The sequence below is a fragment of the Canis lupus genome, chromosome 29 (genome assembly GCF_048164855.1).
Source record: "Canis lupus baileyi chromosome 29, mCanLup2.hap1, whole genome shotgun sequence".
In the NCBI taxonomy this organism is placed as follows: Eukaryota; Metazoa; Chordata; class Mammalia; order Carnivora; family Canidae; genus Canis; species Canis lupus.
Genome location: NC_132866.1, coordinates 3,726,101 through 3,738,274, shown reverse-complemented (window position 1 = coordinate 3,738,274; position 12,174 = coordinate 3,726,101). Strand labels below are relative to the sequence as shown.

The following is a 12,174-nucleotide window of genomic DNA, read 5'->3' as shown; positions in this document are numbered from 1 at the left end:
CCAGAGAAGGGGGGACCCCCAGGCTCGCTCCGGGCTGGGGAGGGGACCCCGGGCTGGGCTCAGCCCCCTGCCTGGGACCACCGCCCGCAGAGAGAGCCCACCTTTAGTATACGTGCTGCCGAAGCGAGCACGAGAGCCCACCTTTAATGACCCCCGTGGAGCACTTGCCCTGAGCTGGGTGACACGCGTTTGAGCCAAATAGCTTCTGCAAGACGTGAGTGTGTTAGTTCACAGGGCAGAGAAGGAAACGGAGGAGGGATTGGCCAACCTGTGGAGGGGAGCACCCCACGACGGAGACAGGCGGCAAGGCCGGGCTCCACTGCTCCTCCCTCCCTGTGTCTCCCCCTTTTCCCCCCCCCCACCACACAGCTGCTTTCCATCTCTTCTTTGGCGCCCATTTGGCTTGATCCTACAGACAGACAGACAGACAGACAGACTCCACTCAGTGGGAAAGCCAGCCAAGAGCGGCCTTGCAGTCTCGGCCTCCGAGCTCGGCCCAGAGACACACGGGGATGGGCTGCAGGGTCCCTGTCTGAGCACCCGGCTGGGGGGACAAGCCTGAGAGGGACAGAGGCCGGGCTGCAGGCCGAGCACTCGGGGTCTTGAACGCGCCGCCCCCGGGCTTCTACTCTCAGTGTGACACAAAGTGTCACTGCCTGGACTCGGACTTGGCTCGGAACCCACTGCAGGGAAACTCGGTGCGCTCTCTTCCCTATTATTTTGAACCGCGGTGACATGGTGTAAGGACGTGAAGCGGTTTGTTGGCCCTGCGGCCCTGGCCCCAGAGCTGGGCTCTCGTGGGCATCATCCGGCTCATTGTGGAGGACAAATAGTGTGCATTGCACCGGGGGGTGGGGGGGCGGTAAGCTCGTCTTCACGCTGTGCCGGGACCCCGAGCCTCGGCAGCCTGAGCGCCTGGCCCACCATCCGCTCGCGTGGCCACAGCCAGCTGCTCTGAGCTAGGGACAGGTGGGGACACTCTGAGAGCAGAAGGTGTCATTAAGGACTAAGAAGGAAGGTCAATGGGAAATTGCAGGCGGCTACATAGCTGACTCGGACTTCCTGAGTCTTCCCGCTTGCATTCTCACCACTCCGCTCCCCACCGCCCCCCCCACCCTCCCCACCCCCCCCCCATACACATTCTCTGCTGCAAACCGTCCCCTCGGTCCAAGGATGGGCCCCGGATCACGGCCGCGATGAGATTACGTATTACAGCACCCCCCCTCCCTACTTAGGGAGCTTCGGGCTCTGCTCTCTCACCTCTTCCTTTCCAAGCTTTTTGTTGCTTGTCAGCTATTCCCTATTCATCGAATGTGCTTCCCGAAGTTTCTACAGAGCTGGTTCTTTGTCCTCATTTGGCTTTAGCTTGCAAGTCCTATCTGTGAGAGAGAACCTCGCAGGTCCTGCAACCAAAGCGGCCCCCTCCTCGCTGAGCTTCCTCCAAAGAGTTTTGTCTCCTGTGTTTCTCCATCTCCGTGACCGAGGCGGGATGAGAGGCAGAGCTGTGTCCCTTTCACTCTCATCGCGGTGCCTGCCGAGTGGAAGGCCCACGAAGACATGTGCTTGAGGGACTGAAAGGTGGCCTGACGGGGCCTATGGCCCGCGGGGGGCACCATCCAGGAAGCGTGGTCTGAACATTGACCATCTGGACAATTAGCGAGTCCCACAGGAAGGCCAAAACCTACTCGTCATTTGAGGAAGCCAAAATTGTGCATCTTCTCCTCCCCGAGGCTGGTGAGCATCGCATAGCTGGAGAACATGCTCTGCCGGTACCTCGGATGCACATTTCGTTGTTGTTGTGGCACCTCAAGGCGCCAGTACTCTCCAAGAGAGGGAAGACATAACAAAACCTCACGTGCTTTCTCTACCTTTTCCACCCACACAAGTGAACGGACCCCGGTGGCCCCTCGGGTGCTGGGAGGCTGCATGCAGGAAGCAAGTTGAGAGGCAGGAGCTCCTGTGTCGGAGGCGCTCGACCATCCGCATCCATAGTGACAAACAAGCCGGGGTCACCATAGCTAATCGTTCGCACAGATAAACCAATCCGACCAAATCTGATTTTTACAGAAGTGCGATGTGAACCATGGGCTTCTCTTGCCTTTCCCATGGAAAGTCATCAGCAGAGCGAATTTCTTTTCCTGTTTATTTAGAACTTATGTGGACACTGTCATGAACATAGGTAGAACGACAGTCATTAAGTCCTCTCGATGGGCCAGGGTCATGGGTGTGACCAGGTACGCGGAGGCTCACAAGGTCAGGGTGGTTCTCAACCGGAAATGCTCAGCACGCAGGCATGCACACATGTAGACACAGGCTGGCACTCGAGAGCTACGGGGCCGGCAGCAAATACGCAGTGTCTGAGATGGCACCAAAGTTGTGGGGAATGCCCTGGTGGGAGCAACGCGCAGACTGCAATTAGACCAGCGTGGAACTATTAATCACACAGCATACCAGGAGGAGGCTGGCTGGCTGGGGTCAAGGTCCCATAAGTGAGGGTATTAGCCACGGATGTGACACGGGGTGCTTTTCCAACCTGCTCATTAAAGAAGTAATTGGGAGGTCAGGAAATTGCAGACACTCATCTGAATGAGCTAGGAAAGAAGCATGAGGAAAGGGCAAAGTTTTGTCATGTATATAGGAATTCTCTTGCTTTAAATGCCATATTCTTTGTTGCTTGACATATTCACATTATCCCAGAGGCCATTTTAGCTGGTCTCCAGCTGTGAAAAAGACAACATCACATCTGTGGTGTCAGGTGGAGGCAAACACAACAGGAAAAAATTAATTGAAAAATCTTGTTCAGATATTTTGTGAAGAAATTAATAATGCACTTGCTTTGTAGAGAGACGGCCCGTTTCTTGTGTCCTGTGAAGGTATTCAATACGTGTTTGAATAGCTTTTAGTTTGAACGTACTGATAATGCAGAGGCGATGCAGAAAGATGGAAGAAAAAAATAGAAATTATTCAGTGGCTTTAAAAGGCAGATACACTAGATTTATCAAGGTTTAGGCACCAACATATCTGTACTGATCATACAATGGATTTCTGTCGTTAGTGGCGGTTTTGAATTTTTAATTAAATTAAGTGAAATGTTTTCTGACCAGCAGACACATATTCACGTGACTCGGGCGAGGGTGTGTGAATTGGGTCCCGGGATCTCATCCAATCATCCCTTGCCTACTGAGCTCCACGCACAAATATGCAGGCCCCTTCGTTGCCGAACACTTGGCTGGCGTGGGGCAGCCAGAAGAGGCAGGCAGAGGATTCCCCTTGACATAATTAATCAATTTTACCATCAGATCATGTGAGGATCCTATCAATTAGTATCAATTTTTTGTTAACGTGACTCGAAGCCACTTGTAAGATGCTATTTGCCCGTCTTTTAATTGTATCAGTAAAAATGAATTTCCACCCGATATGGTAATTAAACTAAATATGTGATAATGCATTTGATTAGCGACAGGAAAACATAAGAGAAGTTGGAAATGAAAGGACATCCGCGAACGCCTCCCCGCAGCTCTCCCCAGAGCTCTGTCCTTACCCTGCTTTCCCATCTGAGGTTCCTACACTGTTGAGCGCAGAAGCTCGATCCATGAAGTAGGCCCCAAGGGTTGCATTTAGGCTCCAGGATGTGATCCCCGTGATGCCCAGGGAAGACACCCAGCTTCCGAGCTTCCCCGAGGTGACTGTGAGGGTACGGGCAGCCTGCTTCTCCACGTCCCTCACCTGCCTCCCCTGACTCGAGGCATTGGTCACCTCAGCGTTTGCCTGTGTCCCCATTGAACAAAATGCTCCCCCTCCTCCCCGGGGGGACAGGTGAGTATGATGCAGTGGGGGGCCAGAGTCAGGAGATAACCGTCCGTGCGCCGGCTCTGCGGCTACCCAGGCAAGGCACTTGGCCTTTGCCAGCCTCACCTCTGCTGTCCAGAAATGCAGGAAGGATCTGGTAACAGGGTGGAGAAGCAGGTTGGGAGGCCACACCCGAGCAAATACAAGGCTGCTCCCCTCCTCGTCTTCCTGGTGATAAACACTCTGGCCTGCTTCCCTTCCAGGTTTCTAGGGTGAAGTAGACACTGATCATATTTGTCATTAAGCTCATAAGGTCCCATCTCTGGGCTGTAGGAGCAGGAACTGAGGACCAGCCTCCTGCCTGGTCGATTTTCACAGGAGACAAAAGGCTGAGGCCACGTGGAAGGAAGGGCACTGGGACTCGGCTTGCTTTCCTCGTCCCCAAGGGAACGCAGCTTGGGCACACTCAGCTCAGGGAGTCTCTGGTATCTGTGCGAGCGCTCGAGAATTCCCTCCGTGTTTAGGGAGAGCGTGGCAGGCCATCAGCCGAGCTGGCTGTGCTTCAGAGAGAGACCAGAGGGACCAGGGACGGCAAGGGGTCCGTCACGATGGAGAGTAGGTGTGAATCGGAAGCGGTGCAAGGTGGCAGCTGGACCAGAACATTTTTCTGAAGCACCTAAGCTGGGCTTGAGACAAAGCCCCTGCGACATGGAGAAAATCACCTTCTGGAGGCTGCAAAATCAGATCAGATGAAATAGTTGGTGTCATAAAAAGGCATGTAGCCAAAGGAAGGCTGCATTACAATAGTATCTTTATGGAAGTGCATGTGACAACCACATGAATATCAAATGAATTCATTATGATCACTGCTATTTCCATGAATACCAAATGAATGTATAATGACTGGACTCTTAAAGTGTTACCAATTTAAAAAAAAAAATCCTAGAAATAATGGGGAAATTAATCTCATTCCATGCTGAAGAAGTCGTATTTCAGAAAAAGTCTTGGAAATACTCAGATGGTTGGCAACCAGGAGTTTCCAGACGTTGCCACAGCTCATTTATTCTTCCGGCACCGTCCAGACTCTATTTCAATTGCAAAGCATCCGCAGCGATGCCCCGGCAGAGAAGGCGCCCGGATCTGCTCTCTGAATGAGCACACACGTCCTTCATCTGGGGAGTCTCTCCCTGCTCTGAGGATTCTTGAAGTTTGTCCCACCCCAAATGTCCAACCCTGGCAGGGGCACTTTCCAATCACACGGAACTGGAGAGGCCTTTGCCCGGCGCCCCAGGAGACGAGGGGTGGCTGGCACAGAGGGAGGCCCAGTTCTGCCCTGAAACGTGGCTGCTCTTTAAGCTCCAGCCCCAACAATTTGAAGAGAAGCTGGCATGTGCAGAACTAGGGGAGGAGCCCAAGTGGTCCAGGGTAGGACAGGGCTTCCCCATTTTTTTGTTGTCCCTGAATACACCCTTTCTCTGGACACTGAAGATGACAGAAATGGTTAGCCACCTCCTTGGAAAGACCCTTCAAGTCTTTCTGGACCTCCGGGTCAATGAACAATGGTGACTGAAGTCTCGGGAGGGGGTCATTTGGTCTGTGTCTTTGCCAGCCCCCTGTCAGAGGCCCTACTCAGCCAACCCAGGCCGGAGGGCAAGGCACACTCAGTGTGCGTGCCTTGACATCCAGTGGACTTCAGGCTAGGGCTGCTTGGCTACCTGCTGGGGCAGGGAGGTATGGGGTGCAGCCCAGGCAGCCGGGTTGACCTGTGGAAGAGCCTGCTTCAGCACATTCACTAGACATTCTGCAAAGGCCGCAGACGGGGGTGGGGGTGGGGGTGGGGGTGGAGGTGGTGGGGGTGGGTTAAACCCAGCATTCCCAGCTACAGATTCCCCAATGTGAGTTGCAGGAGAAATACCGTCCAGCTCCCAGGGGCCAGGAGGATAAAGGACTGTCTGTCGTGTCCTCTGCTCCTCCTGCCCGCACCCTCCACCCTCCCTTGGCAGGAATGGTCTACAGAACTCATCACCAGGTCCTGCCTTGGAAAACCAACCTGAAGCAATTTGTCTTAAAATATTTTTTCAGGTTTCTCTCTACTCTTCCTTCATTGCTTGGCTGGGGGACAAGGCCTGAGATCTTTCTAGATCCGTGCCAGGGAGTGGGGATACCGATGGGAGACACGGACATGCCAGTGTTTGGAAGAAGCCAGAACCTATAATTGGTTTTTACACTAAACAGAATGTACAGGGTCGTGGTGAAGAGAAGGTTTGAATGTCAGACTGCTTGAGTTCAAATCGAGCCCCTGACTCCCAACCTGCCTGTGCCTCAGTTTCTTTAGATGTGCCATGGGATGGCTGGCTTGTGTCCCTGAGATGGTTGTCCTGGGAGTTCAGTGCAACTGGTAAATGTAATATCTGGCATCGAGCAAGTGCTCGATAGAATGTGTGTGAATTTACCTGTCCATCCCTTTCACAGGTGTGTATGTGTGTGTGTGTGTGTGTGTAAGACAGAAAGTGTATGCATGCATGTAATTTTAGTTTTTAAGGTTTTATTTATTTATTCATGAGATACAGAGAGAGAGAGGCAGAGACACAGGCAGAGGGAGACGCAGGCTCCCTGCAGGAGGGCCGATGTTGGATTGGATCCCAGGACCCCGGGATCACGCCCTGGGCCGAAGGCAGGCGCTGGACCACTGAGCCACCCAGGTGCCCCTATGCATGTAATTTTAAATGCATTTAGACACATGTACACACACTGTCAACTTTCAGTAGCCCTAGGAGCCCGCTTTATTCTTCCCTGCAATGCAGCCGCTAAAGAGTGTGCTCTTCGACATCAGGATTTGGAGTGGGAATTTGTTCCTTAAACAAAGAATCTTACACAAATTTTGCACTGATGATTTCACTTATATTCCGTTTGATTTTCCCCATCCCTGACTATGAATGATTCAGAAGTTCTCAAATGCTGGCCAGGGCCAGACCGGATTCACACAAGTGGCATTTTTTTTTTTTTTTTTTTACAAGTGGCATTTTTAGTTTTTATTTTAGATTCATTTATTTAAAGAGAGAGAGAAAAAGAGAGAGTGTGTGTGCATGAGTAGGGGGAGGGGCGGAAGGAGAGGGACAGAGAATCTCAAGCAGACTCCCTGCTGAGCTAGGAGCCTGACGCGGGGCTTGATCCCATGACCCCAAGATCATGAACTGAGCTGAAAGCAAGAGTCAGATGCTCAACTGACCGAATCATCCAGGCGCCCCCACACAAGGGCATTTTAAACACACGCTTGGAGCCTTCCCTCGGGGCTTCCGATTCAGGAGGTGCAGGTTAGAGCCCACGGGGAGCTTTAAAACACCCCAAAAAATAGTCATATGTGGTCACAGTGGGACCATTGATGAGCTTACCAGACAGGTATCAACTCACTCCCCTACGGCCTTCTGTGTCCACCTGGTAATAACAGGAAGTGGGGAGGCCATGGTGGCGGAGCTGAAAGGACCGGGTCCAGAATTCAAAAGAAGAGAGTGTGTCATCATTTCTTGAGTCTGAACTAGTCGGAGGAAAGAGTAAGATGTAGGGCAGCCCCCAGCAACTACTCCAGGGGACACGCCGGGTTCAGGGACCTCAAGGCACAGCTTGGGACAACTTGGGACACTTTGGGTGCTGGGAACCTAACCTGGACACACCCCACCCCTCTGGGCAGTTGCTGGGAAACCTCAGGTCCTGCACAAGAGAACGCGTCACTGCAGCATCTGGGGCATCCCCAAGGCTGCCTGTCCCCTTCTCTCCCCCTTCTCAGGCCTGCTCCTCCCAAACCACTCCACACAGCCTAGTGTGGTCATGACCTGTCACCCCACAACCTTCCTGTCTCCAGAATGCAAAATCCAAAGAAAAGGTTCTGCTTCTGCTGGAGGCACACGTATGAGGCCATAGGGGAGATCCTGGGGGCAGATGGGCCGGGAGTCCCTCCTCAATCCCAGGCAATGAAGTAGCAGTGGGAGTGAGATGCCAGGTCTCTGATGGCCGTGGACAACAGAGCTCCTGGTTCTGAGGCCTTGAGCCTCAAACTGAGGCTCCCACCCCGGCTGCCCTGCTTCTCAGACCTTCACATTCCGAGTCACACCACCAGGGATCCTGGGGTCTCCAGCTTGCAGACAGCAGATTTGGAACTTCTTGACCTCCATAACCGTGTGAGCCAATTCCGGTCATAAATCCCTCCTTAAGGAAGCCTGGGTGACTCAGTCAGTTAATCATCTGCCTTCAGCTCAAGTCATGATCCCAGATTCCTGGGGGCAAGCCCCACGTTGGGTTCCACACTCCATGACTCTGCTTCTCCCTCTGCCTCTGCCCTTCCCCCTACTTGTCCTCTCTTGCTCTCTTTCAAATAAATAAATAAAACTTTTAAAAAACCCAAACAAATCCCCTCTTAGATCTATCTGTGTATACATCTCCTATAGGTTCTGTTTCTCTGGAGAACCCTAATACAAATAATTTCAAAATGAAACGTTGAAAATAATAACAGGACCCTGGAGGCCCTCATTGAGTGTTTTCAGAATGATTGCATTTTACGGGCTGGAGGAGATGGTGTCCCTAGACTGATGACAACAGACCCTGAATGGGGAACCCTCAGTAACAGGCAGTTATGCCGTCAGTGGTCAGCTCAGGAGCAAGTCAGCTCCTTACTAAGGCGTAAGGCGTGCTCACCCTTTACCGCTACCCCAGGCCCCTGCCTCCTAAACTGATGGCAGAGCCGTCCAGGGCTCCCTGCGGGGCTCAGCTGCACCACGCTCTCCCTGGACTCCAGGCCAGCGCATGTTGCTCCCTGTATCTGTTTCCACCCTCTTCATCTGGCCAGTGCTCCCTGGGCCTCCTCAGTTTAGATGTCATTTCTTCTTCTTTTTTTTTTAAAGACTTTATTTATTTATTCATGAGAGACAGAGAGAGAGAGAGAGAGAGAGAGAGAGAGGAAGAGACACAGGCAGAGGGAGAAGCAGGTTCCATGCAAGGAGCCTGATGTGGGACTCGATCCAGGGTCTCCAGGATCACGCCCTGGGCTGCAGGCGGCACTAAACTGCTGCGCCACCGGGGCCGCCCAGATGTCATTTCTTCTAAGGAGCCATCCCTGATCCCCCAATACTGAATCTAGAGCCCATCATCTACAGGAGCTGTCGTGACACTTCCTTACTTGTCCTCACCAACTGGACTAAGGGCCCAGTGCTGGGCTGGTCGTGCTCTGCGCCGGGCAAGTATTTGAGTAAGTGAGTGAATACTGATCGTGCGTCTGCAGGTCATGGACCGTAAGCTCCTCAGGTGCTTTCTGCACCTTCTCAACTCCCCCCCACCCCCCGCCCCAACATGATGTTAAGCACAAAATTGGTTACCATAGAGTTCTATGCTTGATGGAAGAGCAAGAAAAACACTTCAAGAAAAACATACCTATATGAAATGCAATCAGGAGATGAGTCAGGCGAAGATAAATCATCGCCTTCCCCAAGACGTACTTTCCCCAGTGGTGAAATCAGCATCGTGCCTTGGTCGCCGCTCCTATGCCTACAGTCAACCACAGGCCTCGCAATGGTCAGGCCAGGGCTGACGCCCAGCTGTCCTCTCACGCTCACCCTGAGCAGGCCCAAGGCTCCCAGCAATTAGGTTGATACCTGTGCCCTTGAATTTGCAATGGGTCCTTTTTCTTTTACTATTTGACTCTGACACATTTTCCTTCTCCCATAAAATAGATTCCTCTTGATGTGAATGACACCCACCCTGTTACCCAAGGGACAGGTGATACCACAAGAATCGTACTTGTCCCGGTCTTCAACGAGATCACAGCATCTTTGGAGAAAGCAGATTTGTAAGAACTATCCACGATCAGGCCTGCCATCGGGAGGCTAATGAGGAGGCTGGGGGAGACCTGGGAGCAGGGATGAGCACCCAGGAGTGGCTCTGTATCAACAACCAGATATCCCGAGTTTCTGAGGATGCTCTGTGTCTTGCATTAATGAAATGCTAAGTCTTGTGCTGAAAGTAAAATATCTAACAGAAGGGTTTGACAATGTGTTCTAGAATGGTAAAGGCAAGTTGACGGTGACGGCGGCAGGTCACAGACCTGCTCCGTGCGCTCCATCAGCAGTTCCAGCTGAGTAATTTGCAGGGCCCACGGCAAAATGAGAATGTGGCCCCTTTTTAAAAAAGAATAGTAAGAATTTCAAGATGGTGACAGCAGAGCCTTAGATGTTCCTTCTTAGCATGGGACCCAATAAAAGAAACGCCACCGATTGCTTGCCCCTGAAGCCAGCCCTGCCATCAGGCAAAAACTGGAGCAGACCCTCAGTCCTACTTTGCTGACGGGGGAACCGTTCAGCTCACCAGCAGGAAGCTAAGGCACAGGGGGGCACACGGTTAAAACACTGCTCATCGTTTTGACTCGACCCCACTGCCAGAGCCTTTCCTCAGAAGATCATTGTCCGTTTACGTGGAATGTTCTAAACAAGTTCCCTTCCAAGAATGAACCACGGGGTCCCATGATCTTCATTAGCCACTGAAGGGATTGTCTCTGCTTGGTCTCTTGCCTTGATTGTGGGAAGAAATTAGTGAAGGAACAAAATTCAATATTTATTCAGGAGAAATCTAAATAAAAGAAAAACTAAAATCCAGAGCAATTAAAAAGATGTAAGATAGCCCCTCAACAGGACAATTTGAAGGAACAACTTTCAAAACCCACGAAGGCAGAAGCATCTTGTTTTAAATATCAGTTATATGTGAGTTTAAATTAAGGTAACAAATAAGGACAATATTTTAGCCACAGCCATCACGAGATGTATAATCAGTGACACAGAATCTTTTTTTATATAAATTTATTTTTTTATTGGTGTTCAATTTGCCAACATATAGAATAACACCCAGTGCTCATCCCATCAAGTTCCCCCCTCAGTGCCTGTCACCCAGTCACCCCCAACCCCCGCCCACCTCCCCTTCCACCACCCCTAGTTTGTTTCCCAGAGTTAGGAGTCTTCATGTTCTGTCTCCCTTTCTGATATTTCCCACTCAATTTTCTCCTTTCCCCTTTATTCCCTTTCACTATTTTTTATATTCCCCAAATGAATGAGACCATATAATGTTTGTCCTTCTCTGACTGACTTACTTCACTCAGCATAATACCCTCCAGGTCCATCCACGTCAAAGCAAATGGTGGGTATTTGTCGCAGAATCGAATGCAAAGTTCATCCAGAAAAAGTAATTTAACTCTACATTTTTGAGATGTTTAGAGCAAATTATAATATTAGTATATTTATTATTGTTTTGACAAGACTGACGAAAATATGATTTATGCAGGGATGGGAATGTTTGTAAATTTATCTGCATGTCGTTTGTTTGACAACTTTTAACATGAGATGAGAATAAGACAAATGTTTCTAGAAAGAAGCCAATGCTGTTTCAATTAACTCATGGTAAAAAACCTCAGGAGAAGGATCCACATTAACACAACATTATCTCACTTTTTGGGGAAATAGATGGTTAACCCCGATGCCCTTGCATCCAAAATACAAAACAGGTCAGAGGAAGAGCTCCCAGCTCCTGTGTCCCTCATCTGCGGAGAGAGAAGCTGGCGTCCGGCACCTCTCTCAGGAGCACCTCTCAGTCAACTTTTAGGAGAAACCACCAGGCTCAGTGCCCAGTTCTCCGCTTTCTGGGCTGAGAGTGGAGATACCACTGAGCACTCTGAGCATCTAGCAGGCCTCCTGGATGATTCCAGAGTAAGTTGTGGGTTGTACCACTTTGTATTAAGTACATTAAGTACAATTAAGTACTTTAAGTACAATTTTTGGAAAATGATAACATGCTTGGTCCAAGTCTGGCGGTGCAGAAGCCACACATTCTAAATTTCTCATGGCAGCCCTGGTCTCAGAGGGTATCTCGTGATCCCTTAATCCCTCCTTCACATCTGTTGGGCTACAGGCTGCCACTGCCACCGCCTTCTTCTCTTTCCCCCTCCTCTTTCTGTTCCTCCTACTCCTCCTTCTCCTTTTCTTCTTCCTCTTTCTCTTCTCCTTCTCCTTCTTCATTTTATTTTATTTTATTTTATTTTATTTTATTTTATTTTATTTCACTTTATTTATTTTATTTTTATTTCTATTTCTATTTCTGTCCGTCCACGGGGTAGAAGAATTGTGATGGGATCAGAAGCTTCAGCTAAGCAAAAGAACCTCTCCCCCAACCCCTTAAAAGTGTCACAGTGATTGTTGGCTACGGTTGTCTAGCTCAAATACCTTGAGGTTTATTAACTGGGCCTTGAGTGTTTGTTATTTGACGTTGTCCTTCACCAAGATAGCCCGCCCCACAGGGCCTGGGAGGATCCCACCTGGCCAAACCAGCCATCACCTCTTTTCCTACTGGCAACAT

At 50.5% G+C, this 12,174-nt stretch overlaps 1 long non-coding RNA gene across 2 annotated transcripts in view; it reads left to right on the top strand.

The window, feature by feature from the left end:
- Positions 1-11,534, top strand: part of LOC140620691 (uncharacterized) — an 86,704-nt gene extending 75,170 nt beyond the window's left edge. Inside the window, exons 6-7 of one of the 2 annotated variants that reach the window (XR_012020411.1) lie at positions 9,510-9,625; positions 11,327-11,534. This is a non-coding gene — a long non-coding RNA (uncharacterized lncRNA). Of the gene's footprint in view, positions 1-9,509; positions 9,984-11,326 lie in introns of those variants that run through there. The other variant, XR_012020410.1, reaches the window with a different exon arrangement.
- The last annotated feature ends 640 nt before the right edge of the window (positions 11,535-12,174 follow it).